The sequence below is a fragment of the Pseudophryne corroboree genome, unplaced genomic scaffold, assembly GCF_028390025.1.
Source record: "Pseudophryne corroboree isolate aPseCor3 unplaced genomic scaffold, aPseCor3.hap2 scaffold_90, whole genome shotgun sequence".
Classification (NCBI taxonomy): Eukaryota; Metazoa; Chordata; class Amphibia; order Anura; family Myobatrachidae; genus Pseudophryne; species Pseudophryne corroboree.
The window spans coordinates 14940-34721 of NW_026970479.1; the positions used below are offsets into that span (position 1 = coordinate 14940).

The 19782-nt window shown below is 48.5% G+C and overlaps 26 non-coding genes and 3 pseudogenes across 26 annotated transcripts; 24 read left to right on the forward strand and 5 right to left on the reverse strand.

Moving 5' to 3' along the window:
- Positions 1-2193: 2193 nt before the first annotated feature.
- LOC135044766 (U5 spliceosomal RNA) lies at positions 2194-2309 on the reverse strand. The gene has a single exon (XR_010237306.1). It is a non-coding gene; the product is annotated as a U5 spliceosomal RNA (small nuclear RNA).
- A 275-nt stretch (positions 2310-2584) lies between these two features.
- On the reverse strand, positions 2585-2700 carry LOC135044618 (U5 spliceosomal RNA). The gene has a single exon (XR_010237159.1). It is a non-coding gene; the product is annotated as a U5 spliceosomal RNA (small nuclear RNA).
- A 274-nt stretch (positions 2701-2974) lies between these two features.
- On the reverse strand, positions 2975-3090 carry LOC135044727 (U5 spliceosomal RNA). The gene has a single exon (XR_010237268.1). It is a non-coding gene; the product is annotated as a U5 spliceosomal RNA (small nuclear RNA).
- A 286-nt stretch (positions 3091-3376) lies between these two features.
- On the reverse strand, positions 3377-3492 carry LOC135044643 (U5 spliceosomal RNA). The gene has a single exon (XR_010237184.1). It is a non-coding gene; the product is annotated as a U5 spliceosomal RNA (small nuclear RNA).
- A 270-nt stretch (positions 3493-3762) lies between these two features.
- Positions 3763-3878, reverse strand: LOC135044626 (U5 spliceosomal RNA). The gene has a single exon (XR_010237167.1). It is a non-coding gene; the product is annotated as a U5 spliceosomal RNA (small nuclear RNA).
- Positions 3879-4022: 144 nt separating this feature from the next.
- LOC135044523 (U1 spliceosomal RNA) lies at positions 4023-4185 on the forward strand. Its single transcript, XR_010237105.1, has one exon. It is a non-coding gene; the product is annotated as a U1 spliceosomal RNA (small nuclear RNA).
- A 671-nt stretch (positions 4186-4856) lies between these two features.
- On the forward strand, positions 4857-5020 carry LOC135045036 (U1 spliceosomal RNA). Its single transcript, XR_010237570.1, has one exon. It is a non-coding gene; the product is annotated as a U1 spliceosomal RNA (small nuclear RNA).
- A 152-nt stretch (positions 5021-5172) lies between these two features.
- LOC135044399 (U1 spliceosomal RNA) lies at positions 5173-5335 on the forward strand. Its single transcript, XR_010237003.1, has one exon. It is a non-coding gene; the product is annotated as a U1 spliceosomal RNA (small nuclear RNA).
- A 671-nt stretch (positions 5336-6006) lies between these two features.
- On the forward strand, positions 6007-6170 carry LOC135045049 (U1 spliceosomal RNA). Its single transcript, XR_010237583.1, has one exon. It is a non-coding gene; the product is annotated as a U1 spliceosomal RNA (small nuclear RNA).
- A 152-nt stretch (positions 6171-6322) lies between these two features.
- Positions 6323-6485, forward strand: LOC135044476 (U1 spliceosomal RNA). The gene has a single exon (XR_010237064.1). It is a non-coding gene; the product is annotated as a U1 spliceosomal RNA (small nuclear RNA).
- A 671-nt stretch (positions 6486-7156) lies between these two features.
- On the forward strand, positions 7157-7320 carry LOC135045104 (U1 spliceosomal RNA). The gene has a single exon (XR_010237637.1). It is a non-coding gene; the product is annotated as a U1 spliceosomal RNA (small nuclear RNA).
- A 152-nt stretch (positions 7321-7472) lies between these two features.
- On the forward strand, positions 7473-7635 carry LOC135044494 (U1 spliceosomal RNA). Its single transcript, XR_010237078.1, has one exon. It is a non-coding gene; the product is annotated as a U1 spliceosomal RNA (small nuclear RNA).
- Positions 7636-8305: 670 nt separating this feature from the next.
- LOC135045105 (U1 spliceosomal RNA) lies at positions 8306-8469 on the forward strand. The gene has a single exon (XR_010237638.1). It is a non-coding gene; the product is annotated as a U1 spliceosomal RNA (small nuclear RNA).
- Positions 8470-8621: 152 nt separating this feature from the next.
- On the forward strand, positions 8622-8784 carry LOC135044396 (U1 spliceosomal RNA). Its single transcript, XR_010237000.1, has one exon. It is a non-coding gene; the product is annotated as a U1 spliceosomal RNA (small nuclear RNA).
- A 614-nt stretch (positions 8785-9398) lies between these two features.
- On the forward strand, positions 9399-9562 carry LOC135044968 (U1 spliceosomal RNA). Its single transcript, XR_010237504.1, has one exon. It is a non-coding gene; the product is annotated as a U1 spliceosomal RNA (small nuclear RNA).
- A 152-nt stretch (positions 9563-9714) lies between these two features.
- On the forward strand, positions 9715-9856 carry LOC135044420 (U1 spliceosomal RNA; annotated as a pseudogene).
- Positions 9857-10547: 691 nt separating this feature from the next.
- On the forward strand, positions 10548-10711 carry LOC135045009 (U1 spliceosomal RNA). The gene has a single exon (XR_010237545.1). It is a non-coding gene; the product is annotated as a U1 spliceosomal RNA (small nuclear RNA).
- A 2712-nt stretch (positions 10712-13423) lies between these two features.
- LOC135044380 (U1 spliceosomal RNA) lies at positions 13424-13587 on the forward strand. The gene has a single exon (XR_010236985.1). It is a non-coding gene; the product is annotated as a U1 spliceosomal RNA (small nuclear RNA).
- Positions 13588-13739: 152 nt separating this feature from the next.
- Positions 13740-13902, forward strand: LOC135045149 (U1 spliceosomal RNA). Its single transcript, XR_010237678.1, has one exon. It is a non-coding gene; the product is annotated as a U1 spliceosomal RNA (small nuclear RNA).
- A 674-nt stretch (positions 13903-14576) lies between these two features.
- Positions 14577-14740, forward strand: LOC135044833 (U1 spliceosomal RNA). Its single transcript, XR_010237371.1, has one exon. It is a non-coding gene; the product is annotated as a U1 spliceosomal RNA (small nuclear RNA).
- Positions 14741-14892: 152 nt separating this feature from the next.
- Positions 14893-15055, forward strand: LOC135045235 (U1 spliceosomal RNA). The gene has a single exon (XR_010237762.1). It is a non-coding gene; the product is annotated as a U1 spliceosomal RNA (small nuclear RNA).
- Positions 15056-15729: 674 nt separating this feature from the next.
- LOC135044391 (U1 spliceosomal RNA) lies at positions 15730-15893 on the forward strand. The gene has a single exon (XR_010236996.1). It is a non-coding gene; the product is annotated as a U1 spliceosomal RNA (small nuclear RNA).
- Positions 15894-16045: 152 nt separating this feature from the next.
- Positions 16046-16208, forward strand: LOC135045171 (U1 spliceosomal RNA). Its single transcript, XR_010237699.1, has one exon. It is a non-coding gene; the product is annotated as a U1 spliceosomal RNA (small nuclear RNA).
- Positions 16209-16882: 674 nt separating this feature from the next.
- LOC135045131 (U1 spliceosomal RNA) lies at positions 16883-17046 on the forward strand. The gene has a single exon (XR_010237664.1). It is a non-coding gene; the product is annotated as a U1 spliceosomal RNA (small nuclear RNA).
- Positions 17047-17198: 152 nt separating this feature from the next.
- On the forward strand, positions 17199-17350 carry LOC135044560 (U1 spliceosomal RNA; annotated as a pseudogene).
- Positions 17351-18035: 685 nt separating this feature from the next.
- Positions 18036-18199, forward strand: LOC135044944 (U1 spliceosomal RNA). The gene has a single exon (XR_010237480.1). It is a non-coding gene; the product is annotated as a U1 spliceosomal RNA (small nuclear RNA).
- A 152-nt stretch (positions 18200-18351) lies between these two features.
- On the forward strand, positions 18352-18514 carry LOC135045200 (U1 spliceosomal RNA). The gene has a single exon (XR_010237728.1). It is a non-coding gene; the product is annotated as a U1 spliceosomal RNA (small nuclear RNA).
- A 674-nt stretch (positions 18515-19188) lies between these two features.
- On the forward strand, positions 19189-19352 carry LOC135045132 (U1 spliceosomal RNA). Its single transcript, XR_010237665.1, has one exon. It is a non-coding gene; the product is annotated as a U1 spliceosomal RNA (small nuclear RNA).
- Positions 19353-19504: 152 nt separating this feature from the next.
- Positions 19505-19656, forward strand: LOC135044561 (U1 spliceosomal RNA; annotated as a pseudogene).
- The last annotated feature ends 126 nt before the right edge of the window (positions 19657-19782 follow it).

Sequence of the window (19782 nt, forward strand, 5' to 3'; positions counted from 1 at the left end):
TCTTGTCAAAATTAATAGCTAAGAATAGGCTGCCTGAGGCAGGCCCCTGTTAAGTGGCCTGCTACTGAAGGCACCAACTACAAACTGAGCTCCCTGTTCATGGAAGCGGGGTTATAGAGGAGGATGCGCTGAGCATCTTGGGAACAGTCAAAAGCTTTGAGCCGGTTGGTGCCTCAGATCAAGATCCTACTCTACACCCCAATGTGAATCCTTGTGGAGTCCAGTGTACCCCACAGAAGAAATTAATGTGTCACACCCATTGGCAGCAACCTAAGAATAGCTGCTGACGGGCACAATTGAGAAAGGAAGGGGGGGGGGGGCATTTGAATCCAGCACATAGATGCAATTCAAATATGTAATTTGTACCTTCCTATTTTAAAATATAATGGATGAACCTCACCCTGTGAGAACAATCTTCATGATCAAGAGATCTAATATGTAAAATAAGTATGAGTTGGGATAGGGCTGGGGAGGGTGGCAGCTCGGGCAGCCCCTCCCCCGTCAAGTTAAGGAGATTCAACTGAGGAAGCACAAGGGAACTCTCGTCTGGGGACAACAACTGCAGGGAGACCACATCTTTTCAGATGAACATGGGAGGGCGGAAGGCTGCCTAATACTTAAGCACCATCAAATATCAAACCATATCCAACAACTAGTACAAGCATTCCTGGGGGAAGGTCTGCAGCAGACGGATTTGCATACGGTGATGTCATCCAAGCAGTGGGCCAAAGTTGGCTGGAACCCTCATCTGCATATAAAAAGAGAAAAGGGGCATGCAGGGCATGGCGGCCTTTTGCAGTGCTTGGATGACCCCTAGTTCGCATTAAACACCCCCACCCTCCTTTGGTGTGGGGCTCATGTTGGCCATGCCCCATCCCCTGAAGCATTCATGCTGATTTCTTGCAACAGCTGGGCACTGTAACAGCTCCAGAGCTGCTCTGTAAGGCAAGTAAAAGGGTGTGGGCCCTGCAGCACCACCTGTAGTTCGCATTGTGCGTTGGAAGGCACAAAGTAAGCAGACGGGAGGAGAAGTCAGGATAGTACACAAGGGCATCCTTTTTTCTTAGTCCATAGAGGATGCTGGGGTCACATTAAGAACCATGGGGTATAGACGGGATCCGCAAGAGACATGGGCACTTTAAGACTTTCAAAGGGTGTGAACTGGCTCCTCCCTCTTTGCCCCTCCTCCAGAATCCAGTTATAGGAACTGTGCCCAGGGAGACGGACATTTCGAGGAAAGGATTTATTGTTAAACTAAGGTGAGCATCTTACCAGCTCACACCTTAAGCATGCCGCAGAACGTGGCATTCAACAGAACACAAGCCAACGGCATGAACAATTGCAGCAAAAAGCTGACCAGAACCGTAACACAACATGTGTATAACCACAAGTAATAACTGCAGACACAGTATGGATTTACCGGTAGGTATTAAAATCCTATTTTCTCATACGACCTAGAGGATGCTGGGGTCACATTAAGAACCATGGGGTTATACCAAAGCTCTTGAACGGGTGGGAGAGTGCGTACGACTCTGCAGCACCGAATGACCCAACTTGAGGTTATCATCAGCCAAGGTATCAAACTTGTAAAACTTAGCAAAAGTGTTTACTAAATAGCTGCTCTGCAAAGTTGCAATGCCGAGACTCCCCGACCAGCTGCCCAGGATGAACCCACCTTTCTAGTAGAATGGGTCTTCACCTAATTCAGTAACGGCAATCCTGCCGTGGAATGAGCATGCTGAATCTTACCACAGATCCAGCGCATAATGGTCTGCATGGAAGCAGGACACCCAATCCTGTTGGGAGCATACAGGACAAACAGAGCCTCTGTTTTCCTAATCTGAACTGTTCTGGTGACATAAATTTTCAAAGTTCTGACCACAGCCAGAGACTTTGACTCAACGAAGGTGTCAGTGGCCAAAGACACCATGTGGAAAGATGAACCACCTTTGGCAGAAATTGTTGACGTGTCCTCAATTCTGCTCTATCTTCATGAAAGATCAAATAAAGGCTCTTGTGATACTGCATGGTTTGTACTGTTTTCCATGTGCTCCCAGATCTTTCAAGCAAGTAGCATGGTCAAGAAAGTTCTGTTTGAAAAGAAACAAACATTTACTGTCATTGTTATGCAAATAAACTTACATTAAAGCTAACAAGAAAGCACACTCGTTCTGTCTTTAAACTGATAAAAGAAACCCCAATAATATGGGGCATGCAAAAATTGAGATAAAACTCAGTTTTGCTCCTCTCCACGGAAATCTTTAATAAAAGGCGAAATATTTGTTAGTTCTGAAGAGAAACCAGAGCATGACCAAGATTCCACCTGTCGCCTGAGTGCCATGCCAGCAGTTCTCATTCAGCTCAAAGTGAGCACCCAATTTGAATGAAAGAAAGCAGATTTCTCACCAGGCTTCCCCTTGCTATAAACATGGTTTGTACTCTTTTCCATGTGCTCCCAGATCTTTCAAACAATTAGTGTGGTCAAGAAAGTTCTGTTTGAAAAGAAACAAACATTTACTGTCATTTCTATGCAAATGAGCTTACATTAAAGCACACTCGTTCTATCTTTAAACCGATAAAATAAAACCCCAATAAGATGGGGCATGCAAAAATTGAGATAAAACTCAGTTTTGCTCCTCTCCACGGAAATCTTTAGTAAAAGGCGAAAGATTTGTTCGTTCTGAAGAGAAACCAGAGCATGACCAAGATTCTACCTGTCGCCTGAGTGCCATGCCAGCAGTCCTCATTCAGCTCAAAGTGAGCACCCAATTTGAAAGAAAGAAAGCAGATTTCTCACCAGGCTTCCCCTTGCTATAAACATGGTTTGTACTCTTTTCCATGTGCTCCCAGATCTTTCAAGCAATTAGTATAGTCAAGAAAGTTCTGTTTGAAAAGAAACAAACATTTACTGTCATTTCTATGCAAATGAGCTTACATTAAAGCACACTCGTTCTATCTTTAAACTGATAAAAGAAACCCCAATAAGACGGGGCATGCAAAAATTGAGATAAAACTCAGTTTTGCTCCTCTCCACGGAAATCTTTAATAAAAGGCGAAAGATTTGTTCGTTCTGAAGAGAAACCAGAGCATGACTAAGATTCCACCTGTCGCCTGAGTGCCATGCCAGCAGTCCTCATTCAGCTCAAAATGAGCACCCAATTTGAAAGAAAGAAAGCAGATTTCTCACCAGACTTCCCCTTGCTATAAGCATGGTTTGTACTCTTTTCCATGTGCTCCCAGATCTTTCAAGCAATTAGTATGGTCAAGAAAGTTCTGCTTGAAAAGAAACAGACATTTATTGTCATTGTTATGCAAATAAACTTACATTAAAGCTAACAAGAAAGCACACTCGTTCTGTCTTTAATCTGATAAAAGAAACCCCAATAATATGGGGCATGCAAAAATTGAGATAAAGCTCAGTTTTGCTCCTCTCCACAGAAATCTTTAGTAAAAGGCGAAAGATTTGTTCGTTCTGAAGAGAAACCAGAGCATGACCAAGATTCCACCTGTCGCCTGAGTGCCGTGCCAGCAGTCCTCATTCAGATCAAAGTGAGCGCCCAATTTGAAAGAAAGCAGATTTCTCACCTGTCTTCTCCTTGCTATAAGCATGGTTTGTACTGTATTCCATGTGCTCCCAGATCTTTCAATCAAGTAGCATGGTCAAGAAAGTTCTGTTTGAAAAGAAACAAACATTTACTGTCATTTCTATGCAAATGAGCTTACATTAAAGCACACTCATTCTATCTTTAAACCGATAAAAGAAACCCCAAAAAGATGGGGCATGCAAAAATTGAGATAAAACTCGGTTTTGCTCCTCTCCACGGAAATCTTTAGTAAAAGGCGAAAGATTTGTTCGTTCTGAAGAGAAACCAGAGCATGACCAAGATTTTTATCTGAAAATATGTGTTCTCCCTGCAGTTGTTGTCCCCAGATGAGAGTTCCTTTGTGCTGACTCAGTTGAATCTCCTTTACTTGACAGGGGGATGCTCGAGCAGCGACCCTCCCCAGCTCTAGCCCAACTCCTACTTACCTGCCAGGTGAGATACTATGATCATGAAGGTGCTTCTCCCAGGGCAAGGCTCACCCATTGCACTCTGGGTGTGCTGCTTCTGCGATTTCCCCAAATGTGGGAAACATGACTGCATAATTTGTGTTTCCCCTGGTCGGCTCTCGTATAATTCAGATCTCTTTGTCTCAGGTCTCTCTCCAGCCTAGTTTGCTGTCTGTTTCCACTTCTCTTTTCTTGAGCCGCTCCCTTCTATGCCCTTGCGCACTATCCTGACTTCTCCCGTCTGCTTACTTCGTGCCTTCCAACGCACAATGCAAACTACAGGTAGTGCTGCAGGGCCCACACCCTTTTACTTGCCTTACAGAGCGTCTCTGGAGCAGTTACAGTGCCCAGCTGCTGCAAGAAATCAGCTTGAATGCTTCAGGGGCTGGGGCATAGCCAACATGAGCCCCACACCGAAGGAGGGTGGAGGTGTGTAATGCGAACTAGGGGTCATCCAAGCGCCGCAAAAGGCCGCCATGCCCTGCACGCCCCTTGTCTCTTTTCATATGCAGACGAGGGTTGAAGCCAACTTTGACCCACTGTTTGGATGACATCACCATATGCAAATCCATCTGCTGCAGGCCTTCCCCCAGGAATGCTTGCACTAGTTGTTGCATTTGGTTTGTTGTTTGGGGGTGCTTCAGTATTAGGCAGCCTTCTGCCCTCCCATGTTCATCTGAAAATATGTGTTCTCCCTGCAGTTGTTGTCCCCAGATGAGAGTTCCCTTGTGCTGCCTCAGTTGAATCTCCTTTACTTGACAGAGATGTGCCTGAGCAGCGGCCCTCCCCAGCCCTATCCCAAATCATACTTATTTTGCATAGGCGATACCATGGTCATGAAGATTGTTCTCCCAGTGTGAGGTTCATTCATTGCATTCTGGGTATGCTGACCCCTGTGATTTCCCCAAATGTGGGAAACTCGACTGCATTATTTGTGGTAGTGGGGGACTGTGTTTGTGCTTTCCTCTGGTCAGCTCTGGTAAAAATCAGATTTCTTTATCTCAGATGTTCCTCTAGCCTTGTTCTACTTTCGAGAGTTCCCTTGTGCTGCCTCAGTTGGATCTCTTTCACTTGACAGGGGGGTACCCGAGCAGCGACCCTCCCCAGCTCTAGCCCAACTCCTACTTACCTGCCAGGTGAGATACTATGATCATGAAGGTGCTTCTCCCAGGGCAAGGCTCACCCATTGCACTCTGGTTGTGCTGCCCCTGCGATTTCCCCAAATGTGGGAAACTTGACTGCATAATTTGTGTTTCCCTTGGTCGGCTCTCGTATAATTCAGATCTCTTTGTCTCAGGTCTCTCTCCAGCCTAGTTTGCTGTCTGTTTCCACTTCTCTTTTCTTGAGCCGCTCCCTTCTATGCCCTTGCGCACTATCCTGACTTCTCCCGTCTGCTTACTTCGTGCCTTCCAACGCACAATGCAAACTACAGGTAGTGCTGCAGGGCCCACACCCTTTTACTTGCCGTACAGAGCAGCTCTGGAGCAGTTACAGTGCCCAGCTGCTGCAAGAAATCAGCTTGAATGCTTCAGGGGCTGGGGCATAGCCAACATGAGCCCCACACCGAAGGAGGGTGGAGGTGTGTAATGCGAACTAGGGGTCAGCCAAGCGCTGCAAAAGGCCGCCATGCCCTGCATGCCCCTTTTCTCTTTTCATATGCAGACGAGGGTTGAAGCCAACTTTGACCCACTGCTTGGATGGCATCACCATATGCAAATCCATCTGCTGCAGGCCTTCCCCCAGGAATGCTTGCACTAGTTGTTGCATTTGGTTTGTTGTTTGGGGGTGCTTCAGTATTAGGCAGCCTTCTGCCCTCCCATGTTCATCTGAAAATATGTGTTCTCCCTGCAGTTGTTGTCCCCAGATGAGAGTTCCCTTGTGCTGCCTCAGTTGAATCTCCTTTACTTGACAGAGATGCGCCTGAGCAGCGGCCCTCCCCAGCCCTATCCCAAATCATACTTATTTTGCATAGTAGAGACCATGGTCTTGAAGATTGTTCTCCCAGGGTAAGGTTCATTCATTGCATTCTGGGTATGCTGACCCCTGTGATTTCCCCAAATGTGGGAAACTCAACTGCATTATTTGTGGTAGTGGGGGACTGTGTTTGTGCTTTCCTCTGGTCAGCTCTGGTAAAAGTCAGATTTATTTGTTTCAGATCTTCCTCTAGCCTTGTTCTTCTTTCGAGAGTTCCCTTGTGCTGCCTCAGTTGGATCTCCTTCACTTGACAGGGGTGTGCCCGAGCAGCGACCCTCCCCAGCTCTAGCCCAACTTCTACTTACCTGCCAGGTGAGATACTATAATCATGAAGGTGCTTCTCCCAGGGCAAGGCTCACCCATTGCACTCTGGATGTGCTGCCCCTGCGATTTCCCCAAATGTGGGAAACTTGACTGCATAATTTGTGTTTCCCCTGGTCGGCTCTCGTATAATTCAGATCTCTTTGTCTCAGGTCTCTCTCCAGCCTAGTTTGCTGTCTGTTTCCACTTCTCTTTTCTTAAGCCGCTCCATTCTATGGCCTTGCGCACTATCCTTACTTCTCCCGTCTGCTTACTTTGTGCCTTCCAATACACAATGCAAACTACAGGTAGTGCTGCAGGGCCCACACCCTTTTACTTGCCGTACAGAGCAGCTCTGGAGCTGTTACAGTGCCCAGCTACTGCAAGAAATCAGCTTGAATGCTTCAGGGGCTGGGGCATAGCCAACATGAGCCCCACACCGAAGGAGAATGGAGGTGTTTAATGCGAACTAGGGGTCATCCAAGCGCCGCAAAAGGCCGCCATGCCCTGCACGCCCCTTTTCTCTTTTCATATGCAGACGAGGGTTGAAGCCAACTTTGACCCACTGCTTGGATGACATCACCATATGCAAATCCATCTGCTGCAGGCCTTCCCCCAGGAATGCTTGCACTAGTTGTTGCATTTGGTTTGTTGTTTGGGGGTGCTTCAGTATTAGGCAGCCTTCTGCCCTCCCATGTTCATCTGAAAATATGTGTTCTCCCTGCAGTTGTTGTCCCCAGATGAGAGTTCCCTTATGCTGCCTCAGTTGAATCTCCTTTACTTGACAGAGATGTGCCTGAGCAGCGGCCCTCCCCAGCCCTATCCCAAATCATACTTATTTTGCATAGGAGATACCATGGTCATGAAGATTATTCTCCCAGTGTGAGGTTCATTCATTGCATTCTGGGTATGCTGACCCCTGTGATTTCCCCAAATGTGGGAAACTCGACAGCATTATTTGTGGTAGTGGGGGACTGTGTTTGTGTTTTCCTCTGGTCAGCTCTGGTAAAAGTCAGATTTCTTTGTCACAGATCTTCCTCTAGCCTTGTTCTCCTTTCGAGAATTCCCTTGTGCTGCCTCAGTTGGATCTCCTTTACTTGACAGGGGGGTACCCGAGCAGCGACCCTCCCCAGCTCTAGCCCAACTCCTACTTACCTGCCAGGTGAGATACTATGATCACGTAGGTGCTTCTCCCAGGGCAAGGCTCACCCATTGAACTCTGGGTGTGCTGCTCCTGCGATTTCCCCAAATGTGGGAAACTTGACTGCATAATTTGTGTTTCCCCTGGTCGGCTCTCGTATAATTCAGATCTCTTTGTCTCAGGTCTCTCTCCAGCCTAGTTTGCTGTCTGTTTCCACTTCTCTTTTCTTAAGCCGCTCCATTCTATGGCCTTGCGCACTATCCTTACTTCTCCCGTCTGCTTACTTTGTGCCTTCCAATGCACAATGCAAACTACAGGTAGTGCTGCAGGGCCCACACCCTTTTACTTGCCGTACAGAGCAGCTCTGGAGCTGTTACAGTGCCCAGCTACTGCAAGAAATCAGCTTGAATGCTTCAGGGGCTGGGGCATAGCCAACATGAGCCCCACACCGAAGGAGGGTGGAGGTGTTTAATGCGAACTAGGGGTCATCCAAGCGCCGCAAAAGGCCGCCATGCCCTGCACGCCCCTTTTCTCTTTTCATATGCAGACAAGGGTTGAAGCCAACTTTGACCCACTGCTTGGATGACATCACCATATGCAAATCCATCTGCTGCAGGCCTTCCCCCAGGAATGCTTGCACTAGTTGTTGCATTTGGTTTGTTGTTTGGGGGTGCTTCAGTATTAGGCAGCCTTCTGCCCTCCCATGTTCATCTGAAAATATGTGTTCTCCCTGCAGTTGTTGTCCCCAGTGAGAGTTCCCTTATGCTGCCTCAGTTGAATCTCCTTTAATTGACAGAGATGTGCCTGAGCAGCGGCCCTCCCCAGCCCTATCCCAAATCATACTTATTTTGCATAGGAGATACCATGGTCATGAAGATTATTCTCCCAGTGTGAGGTTCATTCATTGCATTCTGGGTATGCTGACCCCTGTGATTTCCCCAAATGTGGGAAACTCGACAGCATTATTTGTGGTAGTGGGGGACTGTGTTTGTGTTTTCCTCTGGTCAGCTCTGGTAAAAGTCAGATTTCTTTGTCTCAGATCTTCCTCTAGCCTTGTTCTTCTTTCGAGAATTCCCTTGTGCTGCCTCAGTTGGATCTCCTTCACTTGACAGGGGGGTACCCGAGCAGCGACCCTCCCCAGTTCTAGCCCAACTCCTACTTACCTGCCAGGTGAGATACTATGATCACGTAGGTGCTTCTCCCAGGGCAAGGCTCACCCATTGCACTCTGGGTGTGCTGCTCCTGCGATTTCCCCAAATGTGGGAAACTTGACTGCATAATTTGTGTTTCCCCTGGTCGGCTCTCGTATACTTCAGATCTCTTTGTCTCAGGTCTCTCTCCAGCCTAGTTTGCTGTCTGTTTCCACTTCTCTTTTCTTAAGTGCCTTCCAATGCACAATGCAAACTACAGGTAGTGCTGCAGGGCCCACACCCTTTTACTTGCCGTACAGAGCAGCTCTGGAGCTGTTACAGTGCCAAGCTGCTGCAAGAAATCAGCTTGAATGCTTCAGGGGCTGGGGCATAGCCAACATGAGCCCCACACCGAAGGAGGGTGGGGGTGTTTAATGCGAACTAAGGGTCATCCAACGCCGCAAAAGGCCGCCATGCCCTGCATACCCCTTTTCTCTTTTCATATGCAGATGAGGGTTCCAGCCAACTTTGGCCCACTGCTTGGATGACATCACCGTATGCAAATCCGTCTTCTGCAGAACTTCCCCCAGGAATGCTTGTACTAGTTGTTGCATTTGGTTTGTTGTTTGGGGGTGCTTCAGTATTAGGCAGCCTTCTGCCCTCCCATGTTCATCTGAAAATATGTGTTCTCCCTGCAGTTGTTGTCCCCAGATGGGAGTTCCCTTGTGCTGCCTCAGTTGAATCTCCTTTACTTGACAGAGATGTGCCTGAGCAGCGGCCCTCCCCAGCCCTATCCCAAATCATACTTATTTTGCATAGGAGATACCATGGTCATGAAGATTGTTCTCCGAGGGTGAGGTTCATTCATTGCATTTTGGGTATGCTGACCCCTGTGATTTCCCCAAATGTGGGAAACTCGACTGCATTATTTGTGGAGGTGGGGGACTGTGTTTGTGCTTTCCTCTGGTCAGCTCTGGTAAAAGTCAGATTTCTTTGTCTCAGATTTTCCTCTAGCCTTGTTCTTCTTTCGAGAGTTCCCTTGTGCTGCCTCAGTTGGATCTCCTTCACTTGACAGGGGGGTACCCGAGCAGCAACCCTCCCCAGCTCTAGCCCAACTCCTACTTACCTGCCAGGTGAGATACTATGATCATGAAGGTGCTTCTCCCAGGGCAAGGCTCACCCATTGCACTCTGGGTGTGCTGCTCCTGCGATTTCCCCAAATGTGGGACACTTGACTGCATAATTTGTGTTTCCCCTGGTCGGCTCTCATATAATTTAGATCTCTTTGTCTCAGGTCCCTCTCCAGCCTAGTTTGCTGCCTGTTTCCACTTCTCTTTTCTTGAGCCGCTCCCTTCTATGCCCTTGTGCACTATCCTGACTTCCCCGTCTGCTTACTTTGTGCCTTCCAACGCACAATGCAAAATACAGGTAGTGCTGCAGGGCCCACACCCTTTTACTTGCTTTACAGAGCAGCTCTGGAGCTGTTACAGTGCCCAGCTGCTGCAAGAAATCAGCTTGAATGCTTCAGGGGCTTGGGCATAGCCAACATGAGCCCCACACCGAAGGAGGGTGGAGGTGTTTAATGCGAACTAGGGGTCATCCAAGCGCCGCAAAAGGCCGCCATGCCCTGCACACCCCTTTTTTATTTTCATATGCAGACGAGGGTTGAAGCCAACTTTGACCCACTGCTTGGATGACATCACCATATGCAAATCCATCTGCTGCAGGCCTTCCCCAAGGAATGCTTGCACTAGTAGTTGCATTTGGTTTGTTTTTTGGGGGTGCTTCAGTATTAGGCAGCCTTCTGCCCTCCCATGTTCATCTGAAAATATGTGTTCTCCCTGCAGTTGTTGTCCCCAGATGAGAGTTCCCTTGTGCTGCCTCAGTTGAATCTCCTTTACTTGACAGAGATGTGCCTGAGCAGCGGCCCTCCCCAGCCCTATCCCAAATCATACTTATTTTGCATAGGAGATACCATGGTCATGAAGATTGTTCTCCCAGGGTGAGGTTCATTCATTGCATTCTGGGTATGCTGACCCCTGTGATTTCCCCAAATGTGGGAAACTCGACTGCATTATTTGTGGTAGTGGGGGACTGTGTTTGTGCTTTCCTCTGGTCAGCTCTGGTAAAAGTCAGATTTCTTTGTCTCAGATCTTCCTCTAGCCTTGTTCTTCTTTCGAGAGTTCCCTTGTGCTGCCTCAGTTGGATCTCCTTCACTTGACAGGGGGTGCCCGAGCAGCAATCCTCCACAGCTCTAGCCCAACTCCTACTTACCTGCCAGGTGAGATACTATGATCTTCACTGTTAGGGCAATCAGGATGTGGAATTCCCTGCCAGGGAAGGTGGTAATGGCGGACTCTGTAATTGGATTTAAAAAAGGAATGGATACATTTCTGAATGAAAAAGCTATCCAAGGTTATAATACTTAAAATATCAACATGGTTAATCCGGGGGTAACATGAGTTATAGTAGCTAACTAGTCATAAAACATTATTCAGCAAGTATGTAGAATCATCACAACTTAAAACAGGTTGAACACGATGGGCAATTTGCCTCTATTCAACCTCAAAAACTATGTTACTATATGTTACTATATTACTATGTTACTGTAGTATACAGAACACCACAATGTAATGAGCAGTGATAGTGAGCACTGATGAGGATACTAAAACTGACACTGAGCAGCAAGATGCAGCACTGGACTATTAGTAATGTACTGTAGTATGCTGAGCACCACAATGCAGCACAAGACAATGAGCAGTGATACTGAGCACTGATGAGGATACTACTGAGAACTGACACTGAGCAGGAGAGACACACTACTAGTATTACTGAGCAGCAATAAGTAACCACTGATACTGAGCACTGATATGGAGATTTCCACTGAGAGAACATAGCCACGTCCTCTCCGCTCTCTCTTCAATGCACGAGTAAAAATGGCGGCAACGCGCAGCTCTTTATATGGAATCCGAATCTCGCGAGAATCCGACAGCGGGATGATGACATTTTCCCTTGTTCAGGTTTTCCGAGTCAGGCGGGAACAACCGAGCCTGCCTCGGACCAGTGTAAACCACGTGGAGTTCGTCGGGAATTCGGTTCTCGGAGAACCGAACCCGCTCCTCTATATATACTATATTACTATGTTACTGTAGTATACAGAACACCACAATGCAATGAGCAGTGATAGTGAGCACTGATGAGGATACTAGAACTGACACTGAGCAGCAAGATGCAGCACTGGACTATTAGTAATGTACTGTAGTATGCTGAGCACCACAATGCAGCACAAGACAATGAGCAGTGATACTGAGCACTGATGAGGATACTACTGAGAACTGACACTGAGCAGGAGAGACACACTACTAGTATTACTGAGCAGCAATAAGTAACCACTGATACTGAGCACTGATATTGAGATTTCCACTGAGAGAACATAGCCACGTCCTCTCCGCTCTCTCTTCAATGCACGAGTAAAAATGGCAGCAACGCGCAGCTCTTTATATGGAATCCGAATCTCGCGAGAATCCGACAGCGGGATGATGACATTTTCCCTTGTTCAGGTTTTCCGAGTCAGGCGGGAACAACCGAGCCTGCCTCGGACCAGTGTTAACCACGTGGAGTTCGTGGGGAATTCGGTTCTCGGAGAACCGAACCCGCTCCTCTCTACCTTATACCCATCAATTTTTTTATTTTCAGTCTAAGCCCCTGCAGTTTTCTGTAAGCATCTGCTTCGCTATGATGATCAACAAGTCACAAGGGCAAACACTCAGGGCGTAGATCTTAGGACCAGCTGCTACAAGCATGGCAGAGGTGTCACTATCACTGGTGAGACCCAGAGAGGTGGCGAGGGAGATTGTAATGCAGTGCGCGCAGATAAACAGCGCAATGGTAAAAAGGAGGCATGGTTTCATAGGTAGGGGCGTGGCCTGGTGGCCTGAATCTACATTTTGTTGCTCCGGGAGTCCCGGGGGTTGGGGGCTGCACCCGGGGACTAGTGTGTGAGCGGTGCTGGCTCCTGCACAGTGACAGGGCATGGCCACCCAGCATGACGCCTCCCTTCTTGACCATGCTGTAATTGCAGTCGCACTGCAGTTCAGCGTGATCATAAAAAATGGTGTAGGCTCCTGCTGGTGCAGACTGTAGAGAAAAGCTGCTGTGACCACGCCCCCTGTGTCTCCTCCGTTGCAGACCCCATTTTGAAGCCTTGCCCCCTGACTAAGAGAAAAGAATGCCCTTGCGCACTATCCTGACTTCTCCTCCCGTCTGCTTAATTTGTGCCTTCCAACGCACAATGCGAACAACAGGTGGTGCTGCAGGGCCCACACTCTTTTACTTGCCTTACAGAACAGCTCTGGAGCTGTTACAGTGCCCAGCTGCTGCAAGAAATCAGCTTGAATGCTTCAGGGGATGGGGCATGGCCAACATGAGCCCCACACCAAAGGAGGGTGGGGGTGTTTAATGCGAACTAGGGGTCATCCAAGCACTGCAAAAGGCCGCCATGCCCTGCATGCCCCTTTTCTCTTTTCATATGCAGATGAGGGTTCCAGTCAACTTTGGCCCACTGCTTGGATAACATCACCATATGCAAATCCGTCTGCTGCAGACCTTCCCCCAAGAGTGCTTGTACTAGTTGTTGCATATGGTTTGATATTTGATGGTGCTTCAGTATTAGGCAGCCTTCCGCCCTCCCATGTTCATCTGAAAAGATGTGGTCTCCCTGCAGTTGTTGTCCCCAGATGAGAGTTCCCTTGTGCTGCCTCAGTTGAATCTCCTTTACTTGACAGAGATGTGCCTGAGCAGCGGCCCTCACCAGCCCTATCCCAAATCATACTTATTTTGCATAGGAGATACCATGGTCATGAAGATTGTTCTCCCAGGGTGAGGTTCATTCATTGCATTCTGGGTATGCTGACCCCTGTGATTTTCCCAAATGTGGGAAACTCGACTGCATTATTTGTGGTAGTGGGGGACTGTGTTTGTGCTTTCCTCTGGTCAGCTCTGGTAAAAGTCAGATTTCTTTGTCTCAGATCTTCCTCTAGCCTTGTTCTTCTTTCGAGAGTTCCCTGGTGCTGCCTCAGTTGGATCTCCTTCACTTCACAGGGGGGAACCCGAGCAGCGACCCTCCCCAGCTCTAGCCCAACTCCTACTTACCTGCCAGGTGAGATACTATGATCATGAAGGTGTTTCTCCCAGGGCAAGGCTCACCCATTGCACTCTGGGTGTGCTGCCCCTGCGATTTCCCCAAAAGTGGGAAACTTGACTGCATAATTTGTGTTTCCCCTGGTCGGCTCTCGTATAATTCAGATCTCTTTGTCTCAGGTCTCTCTCCAGCCTAGTTTGCTGTCTGTTTCCACTTCTCTTTTCTTCAGCCGCTCCCTTCTATACCCTTGTGCACTATCCTGACTTCTCCTCCAGTCTGCTTACTTTGTGCCTTCCAATGCACAATGCAAACTACAGGAAGTGCTGCAGGGCCCACACCCTTTTACTTGCCTTACAGAGCAGCTCTGGAGCTGTTACAGTGCCCAGCTGCTGCAAGAAATCAGCTTGAATGCTTCAGGGGATGGGGCATGGCCAACATGAGCCCCACACCAAAGGAGGGTGGAGGTGTTTAATGCGAACTAGGGGTCATCCAAGCACCGCAAAAGGCCGCCATGCCCTGCACGCCCATTTTCTCTTTTCATATGCAGATGAGGGTTGAAGCCAACTTTGACCCACTGCTTGGATGACATCACCGTATGCAAATCCGTCTTCTGCAGAACTTCCCCCAGGAATGCTTGCACTAGTTGTTGCATTTGGTTTGTTGTTTGGGGGTGCTTCAGTATTAGGCAGCCTTCTGCCCTCCCATGTTCATCTGAAAATATGTGTTCTCCCTGCAGTTGTTGTCCCCAGATGAGAGTTCCCTTGTGCTGCCTCAGTTGAATCTCCTTTACTTGACAGAGATGTGCATGAGCAGCGGCCCTCCCCAGCCCTATTCCAAATCATACTTATTTTGCATAGGAGATACCATGGTCATGAAGATTGTTCTCCCAGGGTGAGGTTCATTCATTGCATTTTGGGTATGCTGACCCCTGTGATTTCCCCAAATGTGGGAAACTTGACTGCATTATTTGTGGTAGTGGGGGACTGTGTTTGTGCTTTCCTCTGGTCAGCTCTGGTAAAAGTCAGATTTCTTTGTCTCAGATTTTCCTCTAGCCTTGTTCTTCTTTCGAGAGTTCCCTTGTGCTGCCTCAGTTGGATCTCCTTCACTTTACAGGGGGGTACCCGAGCAGCGACCCTCCCCAGCTCTAGCCCAACTCCTACTTACCTGCCAGGTGAGATACTATGATCATGAAGGTGCTTCTCCCAGGGAAAGGCTCACCCATTGCACTCTGGGTGTGCTGCCCCTGCGATTTCCCCAAATGTGGGAAACTTGACTGCATAATTTGTGTTTCCCTTGGTCGGCTCTCGTATAATTCAGATCTCTTTGTCTCAGGTCTCTCTCCAGCCTAGTTTGCTGTCTGTTTCCACTTCTCTTTTCTTCAGCCGCTCCCTTCTATACCCTTGTGCACTATCCTGACTTCTCCTCCCGTCTGCTTACTTTGTGCCTTCCAATGCACAATGCAAACTACAGGTAGTGCTTCAGGGCCCACACCCTTTTACTTGCCTTACAGAGCAGCTCTGGAGCTGTTACAGTGCCCAGCTGCTGCAAGAAATCAGCTTGAATGCTTCAGGGGATGGGGCATGGCCAACATGAGCCCCACACCAAAGGAGGGTGGGGGTGTTTAATGCGAACTAGGGGTCATCCAAGCACTGCAAAAGGCCGCCATGCCCTGCATGCCCCTTTTCTCTTTTCATATGCAGATGAGGGTTCCAGTCAACTTTGGCCCACTGCTTGGATAACATCACCATATGCAAATCCGTCTGCTGCAGACCTTCCCCCAGGAGTGCTTGTACTAGTTGTTGCATATGGTTTGATATTTGATGGTGCTTCAGTATTAGGCAGCCTTCCGCCCTCCCATGTTCATCTGAAAAGATGTGGTCTCCCTGCAGTTGTTGTCCCCAGATGAGAGTTCCCTTGTGCTGCCTCAGTTGAATCTCCTTTGCTTGACAGAGATGTGCCTGAGCAGCGGCCCTCACCAGCCCTATCCCAAATCATACTTATTTTGCATAGGAGATACCATGGTCATGAAGATTGTTCTCCCAGGGTGAGGTTCATTCATTGCATTCTGGGTATGCTGACCCCTGTGATTTTCCCAAATGTGGGAAACTCGACTGCATTATTTGTGGTAGTGGGGGACTGTGTTTGTGCTTTCCTCTGGTCAGCTCTGTTAAAAGTCAGATTTCTTTGTCTCAGATCTTCCTCTAGCCTTGTTCTTCTTTTGAGAGTTCCCTGGTGCTGCCTCAGTTGGATCTCCTTCACTTCACAGGGGGGAACCCGAGCAGCGACCCTCCCCAGCTCTAGCCCAACTCCTACTTACCTGCCAGGTGAGATACTATGATCATGAAGGTGCTTCTCCCAGGGCAAGGCTCACCCATTGCACTCTGGGTGTGCTGCCCCTGCGATTTCCCCAAATGTGGGAAACTTGACTGCATAATTTGTGTTTCCCCTGGTCGGCTCTCGTATAATTCAGATCTCTTTGTCTCAGGTCTCTCTCCAGCCTAGTTTGCTGTCTGTTTCCACTTCTCTTTTCTTCAGCCGCTCCCTTCTATACCCTTGTGCACTATCCTGACTTCTCCTCCCGTCTGCTTACTTTGTGCCTTCCAATGCACAATGCGAACTACAGGTAGTGCTGCAGGGCCCACACCCTTTTACTTGCCTTACAGAGCAGCTCTGGAGCTGTTACAGTGCCCAGCTGCTGCAAGAAATCAGCTTGAATGCTTCAGGGGCTGGGGCATAGCCAACATGAGCCCCACACCAAAGGAGGGTGGAGGTGTTTAATGCAAACTAGGGGTCAGCCAAGCGCCGCAAAAGGCCACCATGCCCTGCACGCCCCTTTTCTCTTTTCATATGCAGACGAGGGTTGAAGCCAACTTTGACCCACTGCTTGGATGACATCACCATATGCAAATCCATCTGCGGCAGGCCTTCCCCCAGGAATGCTTGCACTAGTTGTTGCATTTGGTTTGTTGTTTGGGGGTGCTTCAGTATTAGGCAGCCTTCTGCCCTCCCATGTTCATCTGAAAATATATGTTCTCCCTGCAGTTGTTGTCCCAAGATGAGAGTTCCCTTGTGCTGCCTCAGTTGAATCTCCTTTACTTGACAGAGATGTGCATGAGCAGCGGCCCTCCCCAGCCCTATTCCAAATCATACTTATTTTGCATAGGAGATACCATGGTCCAGAAGATTTTTCTCCCAGGGTGAGGTTCATTCATTGCATTTTGGGTATGCTGACCCCTGTGATTTCCCCAAATGTCGGAAACTTGACTGCATTATTTGTGGTAGTGGGAGACTGTGTTTGTGCTTTCCTCTGGTCAGCTCTGGTAAAAGTCAGATTTCTTTGTCTCAGATTTTCCTTTAGCCTTGTTCTTCTTTCGAGAGTTCCCTTGTGCTGCCTCAGTTGGATCTCCTTCACTTTACAGGGGGGTACCCGAGCAGCGACCCTCCCCAGCTCTAGCCCAACTCCTACTTACCTGCCAGGTGAGATACTATGATCATGAAGGTGCTTCTCCCAGGGCAAGGCTCACCCATTGTACTCTGGGTGTGATGCTCCTGCGATTTCCCCAAATGTGGGAATCTTGACTGCATAATTTGTGTTTCCCCTGGTCGGCTCACGTATAATTCAGATCTCTTTGTCTCAGGTCTCTCTCCAGCCTAGTTTTCTGTCTGTTTCCACTTCTCTTTTCTTCAGCCGCTCCCTTCTATACCCTTGTGCACTATCCTGACTTCTCCTCCCATCTGCTTACTTTGTGCCTTCCAATGCACAATGCAAACTACAGGTAGTGCTGCAGGGCCCACACCCTTTTACGTGCCTTACAGAGCAGCTCTGGAGCTGTTACAGTGCCCAGCTGCTGCAAGAAATCAGCTTGAATGCTTCAGGGGCTGGGGCATAGCCAACATGAGCCCCACACCGAAGGAGGGTGGAGGTGTTTAATGCGAACTAGGGGTCATCCAAGCACCGCAAAAGGCCGCCATGCCCTGCACGCCCCTTTTCTCTTTTCATATGCAGATGAGGGTTGAAGCCAACTTTGACCCACTGCTTGGATGACATCACCGTATGCAAATCCATCTTCTGCAGAACTTCCCCCAGGAATGCTTGCACTAGTTGTTGCATTTGGTTTGTTGTTTGGGGGTGCTTCAGTATTAGGCAGCCTTCTGCCCTCCCATGTTCATCTGAAAATATGTGTTCTCCCTGCAGTTGTTGTCCCCAGATGAGAGTTCCCTTGTGCTGCCTCAGTTGAATCTCCTTTACTTGACAGAGATGTGCATGAGCAGCGGCCCTTCCCAGCCCTATTCCAAATCATACTTATTTTGCATAGGAGATACCATGGTCATGAAGATTGTTCTCCCAGGGTGAGGTTCATTCATTGCATTTTGGGTATGCTGACCTCTGTGATTTCCCCAAATGTGGGAAACTTGACTGCATTATTTGTGGTAGTGGGGGACTGTGTTTGTGCTTTCCTCTGGTCAGCTCTGGTAAAAGTCAGATTTCTTTGTCTCAGATTTTCCTCTAGCCTTGTTCTTCTTTCGAGAGTTCCCTTGTGCTGCCTCAGTTGGATCTCCTTCACTTTACAGGGGGGTACCCGAGCAGCGACCCTCCCCAGCTCTAGCCCAACTCCTACTTACCTGCCAGGTGAGATACTATGATCATGAAGGTGCTTCTCCCAGGGCAAGGCTCACCCATTGCACTCTGGGTGTGCTGCTCCTGCGATTTCCCCAAATGTGGGAAACTTGACTGCATAATTTGTGTTTCCCCTGGTCGGCTCTCGTATAATTCAGATCTCTTTGTCTCAGGTCTCTCTCCAGCCTAGTTTGCTGTCTGTTTCCACTTCTCTTTTCTTGAGCCGCTCCCTTCTATGCCCTTGCGCACTATCCTGACTTCTCCTCCTGTCTGCTTACTTTGTGCCATCCAACGCACAATGCGAACTACAGGTAGTGCTGCAGGGCCCACACCCTTTTACTTGCCTTACAGAGCAGCTCTGGAGCTGTTACAGTGCCCAGCTGCTGCAAGAAATCAGCTTGAATGCTTCAGGGGCTGGGGCATAGCCAACATGAGCCCCACACCAAAGGAGGGTGGAGGTGTTTAATGCAAACTAGGGGTCAGCCAAGCGCCGCAAAAGGCCACCATGCCCTGCACGCCCCTTTTCTCTTTTCATATGCAGACGAGGGTTGAAGCCAACTTTGACCCACTGCTTGGATGACATCACCATATGCAAATCCATCTGCGGCAGGCCTTCCCCCAGGAATGCTTGCACTAGTTGTTGCATTTGGTTTGTTGTTTGGGGGTGCTTCAGTATTAGGCAGCCTTCTGCCCTCCCATGTTCATCTGAAAATATATGTTCTCCCTGCAGTTGTTGTCCCAAGATGAGAGTTCCCTTGTGCTGCCTCAGTTGAATCTCCTTTACTTGACAGAGATGTGCATGAGCAGCGGCCCTCCCCAGCCCTATTCCAAATCATACTTATTTTGCATAGGAGATACCATGGTCCAGAAGATTTTTCTCCCAGGGTGAGGTTCATTCATTGCATTTTGGGTATGCTGACCCCTGTGATTTCCCCAAATGTCGGAAACTTGACTGCATTATTTGTGGTAGTGGGAGACTGTGTTTGTGCTTTCCTCTGGTCAGCTCTGGTAAAAGTCAGATTTCTTTGTCTCAGATTTTCCTTTAGCCTTGTTCTTCTTTCGAGAGTTCCCTTGTGCTGCCTCAGTTGGATCTCCTTCACTTTACAGGGGGGTACCCGAGCAGCGACCCTCCCCAGCTCTAGCCCAACTCCTACTTACCTGCCAGGTGAGATACTATGATCATGAAGGTGCTTCTCCCAGGGCAAGGCTCACCCATTGTACTCTGGGTGTGATGCTCCTGCGATTTCCCCAAATGTGGGAATCTTGACTGCATAATTTGTGTTTCCCCTGGTCGGCTCACGTATAATTCAGATCTCTTTGTCTCAGGTCTCTCTCCAGCCTAGTTTTCTGTCTGTTTCCACTTCTCTTTTCTTCAGCCGCTCCCTTCTATACCCTTGTGCACTATCCTGACTTCTCCTCCCATCTGCT